The 15,656-nt window shown below is 44.1% G+C and overlaps 1 protein-coding gene across 1 annotated transcript in view; it reads right to left on the reverse strand.

The window, feature by feature from the left end:
• Positions 1 to 15,444, reverse strand: part of TSNARE1 (t-SNARE domain containing 1) — a 453,856-nt gene extending 438,412 nt beyond the window's left edge. Inside the window, exons 1-2 of the mRNA XM_041420840.1 lie at positions 15,384 to 15,444; positions 274 to 372 (exon numbers count right to left, since the gene is read on the reverse strand). The gene's annotated coding sequence lies outside the window, so the exon portion shown is untranslated. The remainder of the gene's footprint in view (positions 1 to 273; positions 373 to 15,383) is intronic.
• Positions 15,445 to 15,656: the final 212 nt, after the last annotated feature.

Here is a 15,656-nt window from a genome sequence, read left to right on the forward strand (position 1 = left end):
ATCAGATGTCAGAGGGAGAATTTGGATGGAGATCACCCAGTGGTAACCAGTTAAAATAAAGAAACCACTGCAAGAGCAGAAAATGTGATCCAGAGGTGAACATCTGCGAGAGCAAAGCCCACAGCATTCCTACACCCCAACTCCAGAGCCTCTTCTACAACATGCAGCATCACCTCCAATGAGCCGAAAGGATGTGGAGAAAACCAACCAAAATCAAAGAAAAAAAAAATGAAATGAGAAGGATTATCAAGGAAAGAAAACAGCAAAAATTACCTCACCCACAATTTTATTCTGCTGTGCTGTGGAGCCACTTGTTGGGAACTTGGCAGCAATAACCCAATGGACCCAAGGCCCAGCTCAGCAGTATTGTTCCTGTTTAGATAAAAGGGAAAATAAAAAGAAAATCAGATGTGAAAAGCACAAACAGGCTTTTATCTGCTCTGTTTCCCTTAGTCTGAAGCTCAGGGATTCCCAAGACTGAGGTTTAAGCTGTATCTTTAGATTCAACTGGGAGTTTTCACACCCTGTGAATTTGTTAAACATATCCATATATTAGGCAAGCTTTGCTTTTGGCCTACACAATGTCTGTTGACAATGGAACACACACCAAAAAAAAAAAAGGAAACAAAAGAACAGTTCTTCCCTTTCATTTCAGGGTGCAAACATCAGGGGATGCCTAGAAAAACACAGCAAGTAATTTTCATTTTCTGCAATTTGTGATTTCACATTATTGTCATTTCCCCCTGTTTAGCCATGTCATATTTTATAGTTGTATTAGCTAGTTAAACTGGTTTTATTATGTTTTTACTACATTTTTACTATATTTCCTACAAAAAGAAAGCCTGTGCAAATACAGGGATTGCTGAGAGAAAACCACACCACTGAGACAACCAAGTGGACCCAGCACTGGACTTTTGAACATTTTCAGGGACAGTGATTCCACCACATCCCTCAGCACTCTGTTCAATGCTTGATCACGCTTTCAGTGAAGAAGTTTTTCTTATATCAAATCCAAACCTCCCCTGGAGCAACTTGAAGCCATTTCCTCTCATCAGGAACAGCACCCATAAGGATCCAGAAACTCAGATAACTCTGGAGACTGTAATGATACAATAAACTCATTTCCCACACACACTTTCACAACTGTTTGCAGGTTTTTCTGCCCAAATTTGGAAACTAATGCTGCAGAAGGAATTTAATACACTTTTAATGCAGTTTATTAGGCTTTAATAAAAAAGAAAAGAGAAAAGAAGAAGAAGAATGGCTTAGGCAACTCAGGTAGAGGCACTTGTACACTGGGCAAAGTACAGAAATAAAAACATTACAGACTTTTTACAGCAATTATTCCTCAAAGAAAATGTTTTAATGAAAATGCTGATATTTTGGGCTTGTTTTAAGCAGGAGGAGCATCACCACACAGGAGACAGCCTTCCAGACTAACCATGAAAGCCTTCTAATCCCTCCTTATGATGGGATGGTGGAGCAAGTAAAATCACATGGGTTGACACAGGAGCCAAAGAGAGAAGCAGAGGATGCCAAAGAAGCTCCTGCCTTGAGTTTTTCTTAGAAAAAACTCAAGAAACCTTAGAAAAACCATCCAATTACCCTTTCCTCCTCTTTGATTACACAATCGACTTCAACAACCTCAAAAGCCAACACCTCCAAAACATGGGGAAAAATAATGATTAAGAGCCTTTAAGTTAAAGTACAGTACCCAGAACCAGCTTTCAAAGACAGGGTAAATAAGGAAGACCTTTAAATTTTAAGATGTTGCTCAGCAGCACCTTGTCATGCCACATCACACAACACTTCTTCCTTGTTATTTCTCTGGCCAAAGGTCAAAATTCTTCTTCCCAAGAGACAAGCCTTCATATAAAAAGAGTGGTGAAACTATTATATCCAACTAATTCAGGAATAATCTCCATCCTGGAGACATTCCTACATACAATTTATTGCAATTGAAGGCGGGGAGAAAAAAATGACAAAATTTTGCCTCAAACTGAGGCAGTCCTGCTCCAAATGAAAACAGAATTATTTGTGCAGCACACAGAGTCCAGCACTGAAATCTCAGGATGTTCATGGATGCTAAGGTAGGAGTTTTTATCACCCTCACATAGCCTTGGGACAAGCATTTTTAAAGTGCCTGTACAAGCAAAAAACCAGTGGTCATTTCAATTTTTTAGGACTAGCTAAGCCATGGCACACCCAATCCTGCCAAGTGGGGTTCAGGTCCTTAACTGTAGAAACCTGGTGGTCCAATTTCCCAGAAATATCATTATGCCCATCTCCCAGAGCACCCAGGGCAGCCCCAGGAGGATGAAAACCAATCCTGGAATGATCAAAACCACACCACATTGCACATGACAATTCTTGCCCATCCATCTTCTCATTTCATCTTCCCACCAGTTCCAACCCCCTAACTGATGTTTTCTTCTCCAATTCAATCTTTCTCTGGTGGTTTCTCCTCAGCAGGGCCTCTCCTTTGTGTCCCTTTTGCATTCTCCATAAAGGAATCCAAGAGGGATGTGATTCCTTAGTTGGTATCAACTGGGACAATTTCATTATAGGGATGAATTAATGACAACTCTGCCCACCTGCAGGTTTTGGGTTTGTTTTTTTTAAGCCATCGAGTATGTAACTCACACGATGTCAGTACAGGAATATCACACTAAGGCTCTGGAAAGTAAGGGGCGGGTTTTCCTCGTTACTATGGTTATGAGCAATTTTAATGACCAACCTAAATAAAAAGGCTGGAAGAGAGAGAAAGTAGGAAGGAGTGAGGTGGGCGTTTAATTTTGATTGACAAGACAGAGCAGAACTAGTTAAGATCTGTCAAATGCTTGCTGAGGATCACAAATCCTCAGCACATTCTACGGGAGACAGAATTAGTCTAAATGCACAGCTTTACAAAAATATTTCTTATCTGCTGAGATCAGAGTTCAGCATTCCAGCTGCCCCACAGAAAGCAGCTGATGTCGTAACTACCAAAGGAACTAAGGTAGGGCCAGAAAAAATACATGTATATTTTAATTATTTGTATTTCATCTTTAAGTGTTAACATCTACAATGTCTTAATATGTCTTAATTTTTGTCTCTAACCTATATTAATAAAATTATTTCTATAAAATGACAGCATTCTCAAGTTTGTTAACTACTAAAACAATTTTAAAGGTATTATCAAAGGCACCACTTTGGAATCACATCTGCATCACATGAAATGTTGTATAAATACAGACTACAGAGATAATTCCTGCAATAAAGACCTTAAAATAGGAGACTGAATGCAGAAGGAGTTGAACACAGATTTGATGGGAAATTTCAGGAAACACAATCTGGAAAGACAAAAACACTGGCATGACAGTCAGCTGTGATGTTCCCTGATACACCACCAAAAAACAAGCTTCAGGGAAAATTAAGAACATTCCTGCAAATGAAATAACCAAGAAGGAAGAATAATGGAGAGGTGGAGACCTGGAGCATTTCAAAGTCAGGAACAGAGTTTCATCACCTTGGAGGGAAGAATCAATATCTCAGCAAGGCACAAGGCAGCATGAGAAGACTAAACCAGCATCTTGTGTTTAAGGCCATGCACCAAAGGACAGACACAAACAAGATCCAAGATGTGCCTGAACCAAACTCAAAAGATGTTCTTCTTGTTCTCACTTGGCTCTGTTGGGATGCAGGCAGGACACAGTGATCTTCACAGGGCTACACACCCATGAGCTTCGCTGTTTTATCCAATGATGTTAGAATTTTAAGGAGAAAAAAACTCGGCAAGGGAGGATGAGGTTACAAAAGAGGGAAGTCAACAGCTCCTGAGATGCCTGCCAACAGGATCTGCACTTAAAGCGTGCAGTTTTGGCAGAGAACATTCTCAAAATCTGATATTTAAAAGTCTCATGGTGCTGGAACATGTAATTAAAGTAAAAGGATACAAGTGAACTAAGATCTGATCAACAGAAACTTGCATCAAAGTCAGAATGTGTTCCAACAGAGTCTCAGACACCTGGTTCTTCCATGCTTCGTTCAAAGTGAGAAAAATTAGCTACCAACTACTTTTATTCCCCCTCAAAATCATCCCATTCCAGCCTCTAAAAGGGATGGATTTGTAAAAATCCTCAAAAACTAAAAAATTTCAAACAAACCCCAAAATTCATTGTTTAATTTACTGCCACTTTCCAATTCTAGAGCAACGGATTTGTTGTGAAACTAACTTTTCCTTCACCTATTAAGGCTCAGGCATTGATGGGTGAAGGAAACAAAGAACAATGAAAACACCTACAATTTCATTCTCGCTCCTCAAGAACTGGAATAAATGAAAGAATTCAAATCCTTCATCAAGAAAAGTCCTGAGGAGAGGAAGCACTTGGGGATATTGGTGGATGGGAAGCTCGACATGACATTATAAATGGAAATGTTGCTGCTCCATCCCTGGAAGTGTCCAAAAGCCAGGCTGGACAGGGCTTGGAGCAACCTGGTCTACCAGAAGGTGTCCCTGCCCACAGGAGGGTCAGAATGACATGATCTTTCAGATCCCTTCCAACCCAAACTGTCCTAATATTCTACAAATTTACTGCTGTTTCCTTCCTAGTAGTGCCAACATGAACTCAATAACTAAGAAAATAAACAAAACAAAACAAAAAACCAAAACACCAAACAAACAAACAAAAACAACCCAACAAAAATAAGGAATTCATGTGTGATCTGATTTCTTACTGCAAAGTTTCCAACAGCCAAGCCATCCACCACCAAGTTGAAGAGAAAAGTCAAAGCAGTGTGGAATCAGTTGGCACAAGCTCATTTTTTCACCAGGTAATGCCTCAAAACCTCCCAAACCAACTCTGCTGCCATCAGAGCCGCCTCGTCCTTGGACAGCGACCAGGAACTGCTCACAAATGAAATCCAACTGAATTTATTGCTTCTGCAAGCCTGGAAATTTCAGTTACAGAGGTGACGTGACATTTTGTTTCACCAATGCTAATCTAATACCTTTTTAAAGGTGCATACGTTTCACCCTGTTGGCTTCCAACACTGAATTACCAGCTCTGCTAAGCTTCAGAATAAATGAGACGAGCGTGGCCTCCAGGCAAAATCCCTTTGCTGTAATCTTTATTCAAAACACACCGCTCTGGAGTCTTGCATGCATTGCCAAAAATCGCCTTGAGGTTTGCTCTTAAGATGGCAATTTGCATATCAACATTTTTCTGCAGAGCTTACCCAATGTCCCCGCTATTATTTTAATACTCTGCTGTGGGCGGCCCTCTGAGCAGCTCACAGAAGTGCAGGCTAAAAATATTCCTGCCTTCCCCACCGGCTCCACACATGACCACAGCGAGCGCCGGCTCGGATGCAAAGCCGGCAGTGATGGCATCCACCCGCCTCTCCAGGAGGATGCTCAGGCTCCAAGGTGCTCAAAAAAACATGGCAAGAAGGAGAAAAGTAGCTCTGCATGGATGGAGGAAAAAAGCACAGGCGCTGGAGGAGGAAGAGCTGGTTTTACAAGGGAACCAGGAGAAGTTTATCCACGTGCGAGACATTCTTGGGAAAACACATTAAGAGCTAATAAGGCAGGTATGGGAGGCACCGCCTGGGATATGAATTTAAGATGATGCTGAACAGAGGAAGGGGAAGAATTCTCAAGCACAGAACGGGAGCGATGCCGGGCGGATGCGAGCACAGATTAATGCCCCAGAAGGGAGATCCCTATCCCGCTGGCAGCACCACGTTGATGACAGTGCATGAAAAACCACGGATTGCAGGTTTTTCTCCTTGCTCTCCTCCCCCTCACCCAGTAAACCCCAGGCTCAGAGGTTGTAATTATTTCTGGCAAGGTGTAAACAGGTCTGGGAAATGAAACTGAAAACTGGAGCTATTTATGAGATGCCACACAGGGAATTGGCATCGGAGCCCGGCTACCAAATCAGCGAGTGCAAGGTCACCCTGGTCTGCTCAGGAGAACAACTTTGCAAAGTGGTTTGCAGCCAGGCAGGCAAAATAACCAGGCTCAGTCTGCCCAGGATGGTGAGTTAATGGAAACAGAGGGTGGAGAACCACCAGAGGACATTGCTCTAGCCAATAACAAGGGATTTATCATGATGCTGGTAGGCTTTGAGATGATGTCCATCGAGATGACATCCACTCATGACAATCAGCTGCCTCTCTGGGGTGTGACAGAGGAGCAAGGAGGACATCAAGTCCATAAGTGTCCCTCAACCAAGTTGTTGTAGAAGAAAGCAGCCAAGGGACTCATCTGCCCGGTACTGTTCCAGGCCAGATTGGATGGAGCTTGGTCTAGTGGAAAGTGTCCCTGCTCACAGCAGGGACACTGGAATAAGATGATCTTGAAGGTCCCTTCCAACCCAAACCCTTCTATGACCTGCATGTAAATGACCAGTGGAGACCACTCATCCCCTTACCCTGCAGACCACCAGTTGCTTCCAAGGAATTGGATTATTGCCCAAACACAGGAAAAACCACAAATTTTGAAAAGTAATTTCCTTTCTGCTGGTGGAGGAAAGAAGCAAAAGCTAAACCATCCCAGCAGGAGGATCTCACAGCCCAATGGGGCTGAAGCAGCCAACAGCATCTCAAACCCACAAAACAGCCACCGAGGAAAATTCAAAAAGTCTTTTTGGTATCACCAAAAGGAAGGAAATTAAAAGAGATGGTCAAACTCAGGAAGTACAGGCAGAGAGGCAGTGAGTGCCCCTGGGAATAGCATGATCTCCAGACTATTTTCTGCACACTCTTTATATTCTGTGCTCAAATGCCTCACAAACGGGACTAGGATGCACAGCTCTGTTTCTGAGATTACACTTAAGTTATGATTATTTTTTAAATGGAAGGCAAGCACAGTGCAGTAAGAAAAGAACTGGCCAAACAGAGAAGAGCAAGCCTGAATATCTCAGGGTCTGTGGGATATCTTTATACATGAAAGGAAACAAAGATACACTTGGACAATGTGTAAAGGAATATTAATTTAAAAAAAATTTAAAAAGCAGACCTTGGTTTCCATGCACAGGGAAGAGGAGTTTGACAATTAATTTGCCAGTATTCCCATAAGGGGGAAAGAAACCAAAAACAACCCACCTGAATTCCAGTCTCATGACTGCACTATGTTTGGAACAAGGGAGACAAAATCAGAGAAGTGGAGGATGCCTCATCCCTGGAAGTGTTCAAGGCCAGGTTGGATGGGTTTTGGAGCAACCTGGGATGGTGGGAGGTGTCCCTGCCCACGGCAGAGGGTTGGAAGAAGGTCCCTTCCAACCCAAACCATTCCAGGATCCTATGAAACCCACCTGCTTCAGCTCTGAAAATGATCAACAGGAAAATATCTGTAGTGAGAGTCTCAGTTTGCTTTTTCAAATTCAAAGGTGTCCTGTTTTACACAAATATTGCAATCCTGTTTTCACCACTTGCTAAGATGTCTCTCCAAGGGGCTGGTTTGGGCACTCAGCTAGGACAGAATCCATTACATTTTTAAAAACAAACCCATAGCTATGAAACCTTCCCATGGTGCATGATCAAAACTTAGGAGGGCTTTGGAAAGCACACTGTTTTGCTCTAAAAGAGAAGTGTCAAAAAGCTTTGGACAGCATTTCTCAGGCTTCCACACCCACATTTTGCCACCTACTACCACCTTTGAGCACTTGCTGTTAATGGAAGCTGAAAGTCCTTGACACTGAGAAATCAAGTCTCTAACATGCAGTAGCCTCAGCATAATTTAAGCACCACTATTTTAATTATTTTAGAGTTTTACCATATTTATCATGAGTAAAAGTAGATTTAGTAAAATCACTTGATTTTTGACCATCACTGCAGCTCTGGATAGCTTTAAAACCTGCATGGGATGATCTGCAAGAGGATGGGGAGGATCAGGAGGTTGGACAAACTTCCCTGATCACAGCTATGAGTATTCACCATGGCCTCATCCTGCCCACATCTATCCCACAGCACTTTTGGCAGAGAAGAGACTAAAATTTTAAATTCCTTAAAACAAAAGCCAGAACATAAAAGCAAACAAAACCAAATCCAGTATTATCATATATATTTGAGTTTTATATATATGGTCTTATGCACAATATTACAGAAATTAGTTGTTCACTTAATAACACATATATATTTGTAAGCTTAATTTTTCATACTTTTTCCCTGAGCAGTCACAACCTACAGCAGAATAATTGATGGAACTGACATCAGGGTCACCTCAGCATGACAGGCACTCAGGTAAGGGAGCAGCTGGAGATTACCAAGCACACAACGTTTAATACACTTGGGGGAAGGTAAATCACATCTCAAGCTATGTAACACTATGTCTAAATTTGTATAAATCAGGTATTTAGAAATTAGGAGGTTCTCATGAGAGTCTAGATAGCGAATAGTGTCACAAGGGATCACGAATCAATTGGTTTTGTGGGAAAAAATATAGTGAAAAACTGTATTAAGGTTTGATTCAGTTCACTCGAAGGAAAATCTGAAGCCCTGCAGCTTCCAAGAAGAATTTCTGTCACGTACAGGGTTATACGAAACAAGGTGCTACCCAGCACTGCTCCTGCAGCCTCATCAACGTCCCCCATCTCCAGATTCATGGCAGCATTTTTATCTCCAAAATCAGAAGAATTTGGAGCATAGTGAACATCTCCATGCTGGGATAGGGGATGCTGCAAAGCATTTGTTAATAATTCAGCTCAAACCTAATTGCAATTACCTACAGTGAGTTGCAACCACTGGTCCCTGTGATCCTGAGCACTTCCCATCCCTGGAGTGTCCACAGCCAGGTTGGATGGAGCTCTGAGCAGCCTGGTCTGGTGGAAGGTGTCCCTGCCCATGGCTGGGGGCTGGAATGAGACGATCCTGAAGGTCTCTTCCAACCCAAACCGTTCTATGATTCAAGGAATCTAAAATTGAAGCGACTACTCCATAACTTGTAGACCCAGTGAGACATCATCCAAATCTTCCCTGAATAGCCCAAGAGGATTTTGTTCCTCTAAGACACCCCAAAAACTAGGGTAGACAAGCTGGCCAGGCAGCACCATTGCATGAGGACTGTGGTGACAGTCATGAGATGTCACCTGTCGGTAAATCACAGAATCACACAACGGTTTGGGTTGGAAGGGACCTTAAACATCACCTCATTCCAAACCGTTGCCATGGGCAGGGACACTTTCCACTAGACCAGGTTGCTCAGCTTCTTCAGCTTAAAGCCATTCCCTCTTTTCCTATCACAAAGAATAAGGGAGTTTCAAAGTGGGGGAAGAAGGATGAAGAAAAACAGAATTCCTGGCTTTGTATGGAATTTTTTACAAAGCAGGCATTAATAGCAAGTTTGGGAGTTTCCTCATACCATATTTGAGTCTCTGGCATCTCACACAGCCCAGAAATGGGTTAATCCAAAAATCTGGGTCATAACACCTCCAAATCTGCCTGGTTTTTCACATGTAGAAAAATAAAGGAGGCACCTCCCTCCTCCACGCAGAAGCATCACAAGAAGATTCATTAAAAATGGGGAAAAAAAGCAACAGGTTTCAGCAATGAGCATGATCAAAGTCTCTCGTGGAAGACAAAATGTTTTATTTTACACAAATAAGAACTATGGCAACAGCTCTGGAATAAAATCCTACAGCACGGCTGTCTCCTGCACTCCTTTACTCCATGCACCAGATGATGGAGGAATCCTACAAGGGGAAAAAAAATACATGGCCAAGTTATTCAAGACCAGAAGGACAATAAATGTATGCAGAGAGGAGAAGGAGGACTAATAAAGTCCTCAATAACCTCAAAAAATCTTATTTTTGCAATGCCTGGCTTTGCAGCAGAGGGGACAGTAGAGAAAGAACTAAACAAATGCTACACAATGAAGAGCATCAAACATTTTGCAGTTATTTTCTGCTTTTATTTAAGAAAGTGATGACAGAGAGAGTGAAGAGATCATCACCTCACCCAACATCAGTACTTACTTTAAAAAAAAGGAATTTCATAAAAAAATAAAAATAGTAAGTACAGGTATTGCAGCCAAGTTTGACTTCATTCAAGGAATAGCTGGAAAATATTTTCCAGATTTTGCTTGCAGCATCCCAGCAGATGAACTGACAACACACCTACATTGCCCTTGGGAGAGCTTTTCCCCACAGCTCTGCATCCCAGGGAAAAAAAAATTCAAAAACACCTGCTGATATACCATTTCTTCTTATTCCTGTACCAATCTTCAGGATGTATTTAAAAAGCAACTGATTAACAGTGCAATCTTTGCTTTTCTAATGGACACAAAAAATGGACATATGAAAAAAAAAAGAAAGATAATCCATCCTGCTCCTTTTTTATTTTAGTTAAATGCTATTTTTTCTATCATCAGAAACACTGCAGAGATGTGCCCATGCACTACAACAAAGAGATGGCACCTGCCTACTGAATTTCCTGACTAGTGACACTTGGAAGAAAAAGAGTTTTAAATAGAAACCTCCCTGCAAGTGTTAAATCAGATTAATTTAACTCTTGCGTTATTTTAATCTTAGACACCACCATTTGCAAGGCAAGCAGGGAAAAAAAATTAGGGAGTAGGATTCTTATCTTGACCATATTCTTTGGGAAATACAGTGTATTATTAAAAACCACAAATAGCCTTTTTGACAGCAAAATACAGACACATCTGGCTATTTTGCAGTAGGAAAAAAGCACTAACATTTTATGAAGCTTTGTGTTCACTCAGCATCAAGTGAAGAGCTTTCCTCCAGCCTTGTGGTGCCCAATGCCACTGCCAAAAACACCAACACCAGTTTGGGGCCACACTTTGGATTTGCACGTGGCAAAAAGTGTTCTGCAAAATTCAATGCAGTTTGAAAGGTTGGTGATGCTGCTGAGGAAGAAGTTTCGCAGAATTTCCCCCACAAACACCATCATGGAGGTACACTCTGATACTCCAGTTGTGAGTTAGGCTCATGCTTAAATAATGGATTAAATTATTAAAATTAATAATTAAACAGCTGGATTAAATTTATACTGAGGGGATCACGTCATAGGAAAACATGCACATTGTAATGGTCAGGAATCATGGAATGGTTTGGGCTGGAAGGGACATTAAAGATCATCCAATTCCAACCCCCTGACACAGGCAGGGACATCTTCCACAATCCCAGGTTGCTCCATGCCCCATCCAAACTGGCCTCAAACACTTCCAGGGATGGGGCAGCCACAACTTCTCTGGAAAACTTGTGCCAGGGCCTCCCCACCTTCACAATAAGGAATTTCTTTCTAATATTGAATCTAAACCTGCTCTCTGTCAGTGGGAAGATATTTTCCTCGTTGTATCACTCCAGGCCCTTGTCCAATGTCCCTCTCCAGCTCTCTTGGAGCCCTTTTAGGCACTTTAAGGGACTCTCCCTGGAGCCTTCTCTTCTCCAGGCTGAAAATCCCAGCTCTCCCAGCCTGGCTCCAGAGCAGAGGGGCTCCATCCCTCTGATCCCCTTGGTGGCTTCCTCTGGACTTGCTCCAACAGCTCCATGTCCTTCCTGTGCTCTGCAGGTGGGGTCTCACCTGAGAAGGGCAGAACAACCCCCTCAGCTGCTGCCCACCCTGCTTTGGATGGAGCCCAGGACACACTTGGATTTTTGGGCTCCACATGCCCAAAAATGGCTGGGTCATGTCCAGCCTCTCATCCACCAGCACCCCCAAGTCCTTCTCGACAGGACTGCCTTCAATCTGTTCTTCCTCCAGCCCAGACACCAGAGGTGGAAACACACAAACAACCATGCCCTGGGGGTGGAAAGATTCATCCATCCATCCATCCATCCATCCATCCATCCATCCATCCATCCATCCTCACTAGAACCAAACCTGGACACACAAGTCCTTTCCAGTGCAATCAGCCCCTAGCAATGACAATTCCAACCATGAATAAAACAGAGGCTCCTCCTGACCACCTAAACCCCTCAGGTCTCACCAATTTCCAGGCCTCTGAAGCACCAGCAACCCTTGGAAGGTCCATAAAAACCCAAGTGAGAGGCACACAGCTCACCCCACTGCACAAAGCAGGTGAACTGTAGGAAGGAGGATAACAAAGATGGGAAAACTAAATTACAAGTTTGTAACAGTTCATTCCACTTTCATCGAGCAGAATGTGTTTATGGTACAGGCAGGGAATAGAAAGTATTATTTTTATCTTGATATTATTTGCCCTTTCACACTTGCTATTTAAATATTCCTGAAATCCTAGAAGAACCAACAATTCAAAATACCATTTTATATATATATGTATATAGATATATGGAAGGGGAAGCACAGACTCATTCATTTTTAGCTTCCCTCTTTTATTTTTCTTTTCAATTACATTCTAAGTGCTGTAATGTCAATGTGGAAATTTATCAAGACACTGAATATTTATTTTTCCTCCACTCCTGGTAAAGATTCTCCAGACCCAGAGCAAGCAGGGAGACCTGGTCACACCAGAGGGTTGTGTGATGAGGAGTAAATAATAAGAGGTTTAAAATATTTTAAATAAATAAACAAATAAACAAATCAAGAGAGCTGTGAGAAAATGAATTAGGTTGCTTGCAAGAGAGGATGGGAATAAAATATTGTAATATTGAAATCTCTGTTCTACCAGACTCTTTTAGCCAATCTCAACTAAATTGCTTAGAGAATCACAAAACACTTTGGGTTGGATGGAACCTGTACGTTCATCGAGTTCCAACCCCAGTCATGGGCAGGGACGCCTTCCACTATCCCAGGCTGCTCCAAGTCCCATCCAACCTGGCCTTGAACATTTTCAGGGATTGGGCATCCACAGCTTCTCTGGGCAGCCTGGTTCATTGCCTCACCACCCTGTAACTCTTGATTTAGACACAATAACAGAAAGAAACAGGGATGGAATCTGAATCAGAAGCCTGGATCAAGCAGGACACGTGGCTGCACTGATCAGCCTCTCCCACATCCATCAAAGCTGCATTAGTAGTCAAGCTAATTTTTAATAAACAAATAATAAACAGTTGCATTAATAAACAAAAGCAAAGCAGGAAAGTAGGAGGCTTTGGAGAATTCAAGCATGGTGATTTGTTGTGTGGATGACCTCTGGAAAGTGGGAATCAGCACATCTAACACCTAGAAGAAGTCCAGAAACCAGACTGAGGATGAGAGGGAAAAGGATATTGCAGCTGGCAAAGATGGCAGAGCAGGAAGGCAACAAGGGGTCAGACAGCAATGCACTGACACATCAGGGATTTAAAATCCTGAATTTGCATCAACACAAAGAAGAGGGATTTTCCAGAATGGCATGGGGTGATAGGAGAAGGGGGAATATCATTGAGTTAAATGAGGATAGATTTAGGTTGGATTTTAGGAAGAAAATCCTTAATGACAGAGTGGGAGGCCCTGGCAGAGGCTGCCCAGAAAACTGTGGCTGCCCCATCCCTGGAAGTGTTCAAGGCCAGGCTGGATGGGCTTTGGAACAAGCTGGGACAGAGGAAGGGGTCCCTGCTCATGGCAGAGGGGTAGAACTGGATGGTGTTGAAGGTCCCTTCCAACCCAACCCATTCCATGATTCTATGATTAACACTCCAGACAACACCCAGAGCTCAACCCGGAGATGAGATGGAAAAGGGCATCACAGCTGGAGAAGACAGCAGGACAGGAGAGCATCAAGGGGTCAGACAGCAGCTGGGCTGAGTCAGTGGGGATTTAAAGACAACAAACACCTGCAGGGACACCTGGACCACAGCACAGCCCAGCAGGGCAGGACTGAGCACTGTATGTTCACAGCCCCATTGGAAAGGGAAAAACCAGTCTGGAAAAAGGGATAAATGCTTGATAAAGTATAAACCTTATTGCTAAACCAAAAAAAAAAAAAAAAAAAGGGTGGGGGAAAACCCTCATATTTTCATCAATCCTTCACACTCTGCAGCACACAGCCAGAAAACATTTAGGATTCAGTCTGCTGAATCCTAAATGCTTTGTGCAGAATAAAGCACAAAGCAAAACTTGGAGCCGCCACCCCACGCAAGGGTTTGCAAACAAACATCTCCTTGTTCCTGCAGCACTCCCAGAAACAAGGATGCTCCTCAAGCTCAAAAATGTCACAGACAACTTCAAATGCTAAGAAGAAGAGAGTTCTGCAGGGCGTATTCAGCATGCTGGTGGCAGAATAAAACATGCCTTTCGCTTTCCAAACCCTCTGCTTTTTGATATGCACACAAAGACAGCGAACACTTCCATGGGAACACGAGGTTTCCACAGCAAAGTCCACTCCAGTGCCAGATGCCGGAGGTTAATTGTACCCCACAGCTCGGGGGAGCTTTTATTAAAAGCTTCAAACCACAAACACTTTTCCAACTACAAAAGCAACCAAAAAAAAAAAGTTTCTGCAGTCAGCCGAGGGCCACCGCAGAAAGCGGCGCTTTGTACATTTAAAAGTGGTTTTATTTCCTCTCCTTGTACTTCCAAATCCATCCCACTGCCTCAAGCTCCTGAATTAGCCTGGAAGGAGGAAAAAATAATAAATAAACAACATCATGCCCTCTGTGTGGTTAAAATTGAGCAAAAACCTGGCAGGTAACAAGCTCAGGAGCAGTTCCCGGTGTTGTCAGTGTGCTGGAAATTGATAAATCAGGGTTTCTTCCTGAGCAGCTGTGGGACAGTGACAAACTGGGTGCAGGGACATCCCATCCTCACGCAGTCACCAGTGACATGGGACACAGGAGTGGTGCACAGCACCCTCACATGTCCCTCCCTGCTCACAGCTCTGGGCAAGGCCAGGCCTGTCTCCAAATCTCTCATTGCACACATAAAACACTGCACAGAAGCCACAGCCCCCAATTTCCACCCATAGACTCTGTGCCAGCCCCATCCCCGTGTCACACACACCCCCAGCTCTGTCCCCATGTCACACACTGCCCCCTGTGCCAGGGCACTCCTGTCCCCATGTCACATGCACACCCCAAACTCCTGTGCAAGCCCTGTCCCCATGTCACATGCACAACCCCAACTATGCCAGATCAGCCCTGTCCCCATGTCACACACACACCCCCTGTGCCATGCCCTGTCCCCATGTCACACACATACCCCCTGTGCCCGTGTCGCACACACCCAGGCCAGCCTGCCCCGATGTCACACACACGCAAAGTGCCAGGCCTGCCCTATCTCCTTGTACACACCCGCCCCACCCCACCTGTGCCAGGCCAACGCTGTCCTTATGTCGCACACCCACACACGCAGTGCCAGGCCATCCCTGTCCGCATGTCACACACGCACACACGCCTGTCCCCGTGTCACACAAACCCCCAGTGCCAGCCCAGCCCGGTTCCCGTGTCACACAGCCCCGGTGTCACCGCTGTGCCCCCGTTCCCAGCCCGTGTCACCGCCCTGTCCCCACGGCACGACCACCGCGCGCCCCTCACCTGCCGCCGCGCGCCCGTCACCGCCGGCACCCAAACATCACGTGAGCGCCGTGGCCCCGCCCACCCCGACCACGTGTCACTCCCTCCCCCCATCGTTGTAGTCCTCACCCCGTTGATATAGCACGCTTCGCTCCTCTCTTTGCACTACAACTCCCAGAGTGCACCGCGACACGGCGTCCCGTCCCCTTCACCCTTCAACCAATCGGCGAAGGGGACGGCCCGAGGGGGCCCCGCCCACCTCTGAGCACCTCCCTCTTCAGGGCGCGGCCCGGG

Source organism: Onychostruthus taczanowskii, unplaced genomic scaffold (genome assembly GCF_017590055.1).
Source record: "Onychostruthus taczanowskii isolate IOZ18803 unplaced genomic scaffold, ASM1759005v1 scaffold66, whole genome shotgun sequence".
NCBI lineage: Eukaryota > Metazoa > Chordata > Aves > Passeriformes > Passeridae > Onychostruthus > Onychostruthus taczanowskii.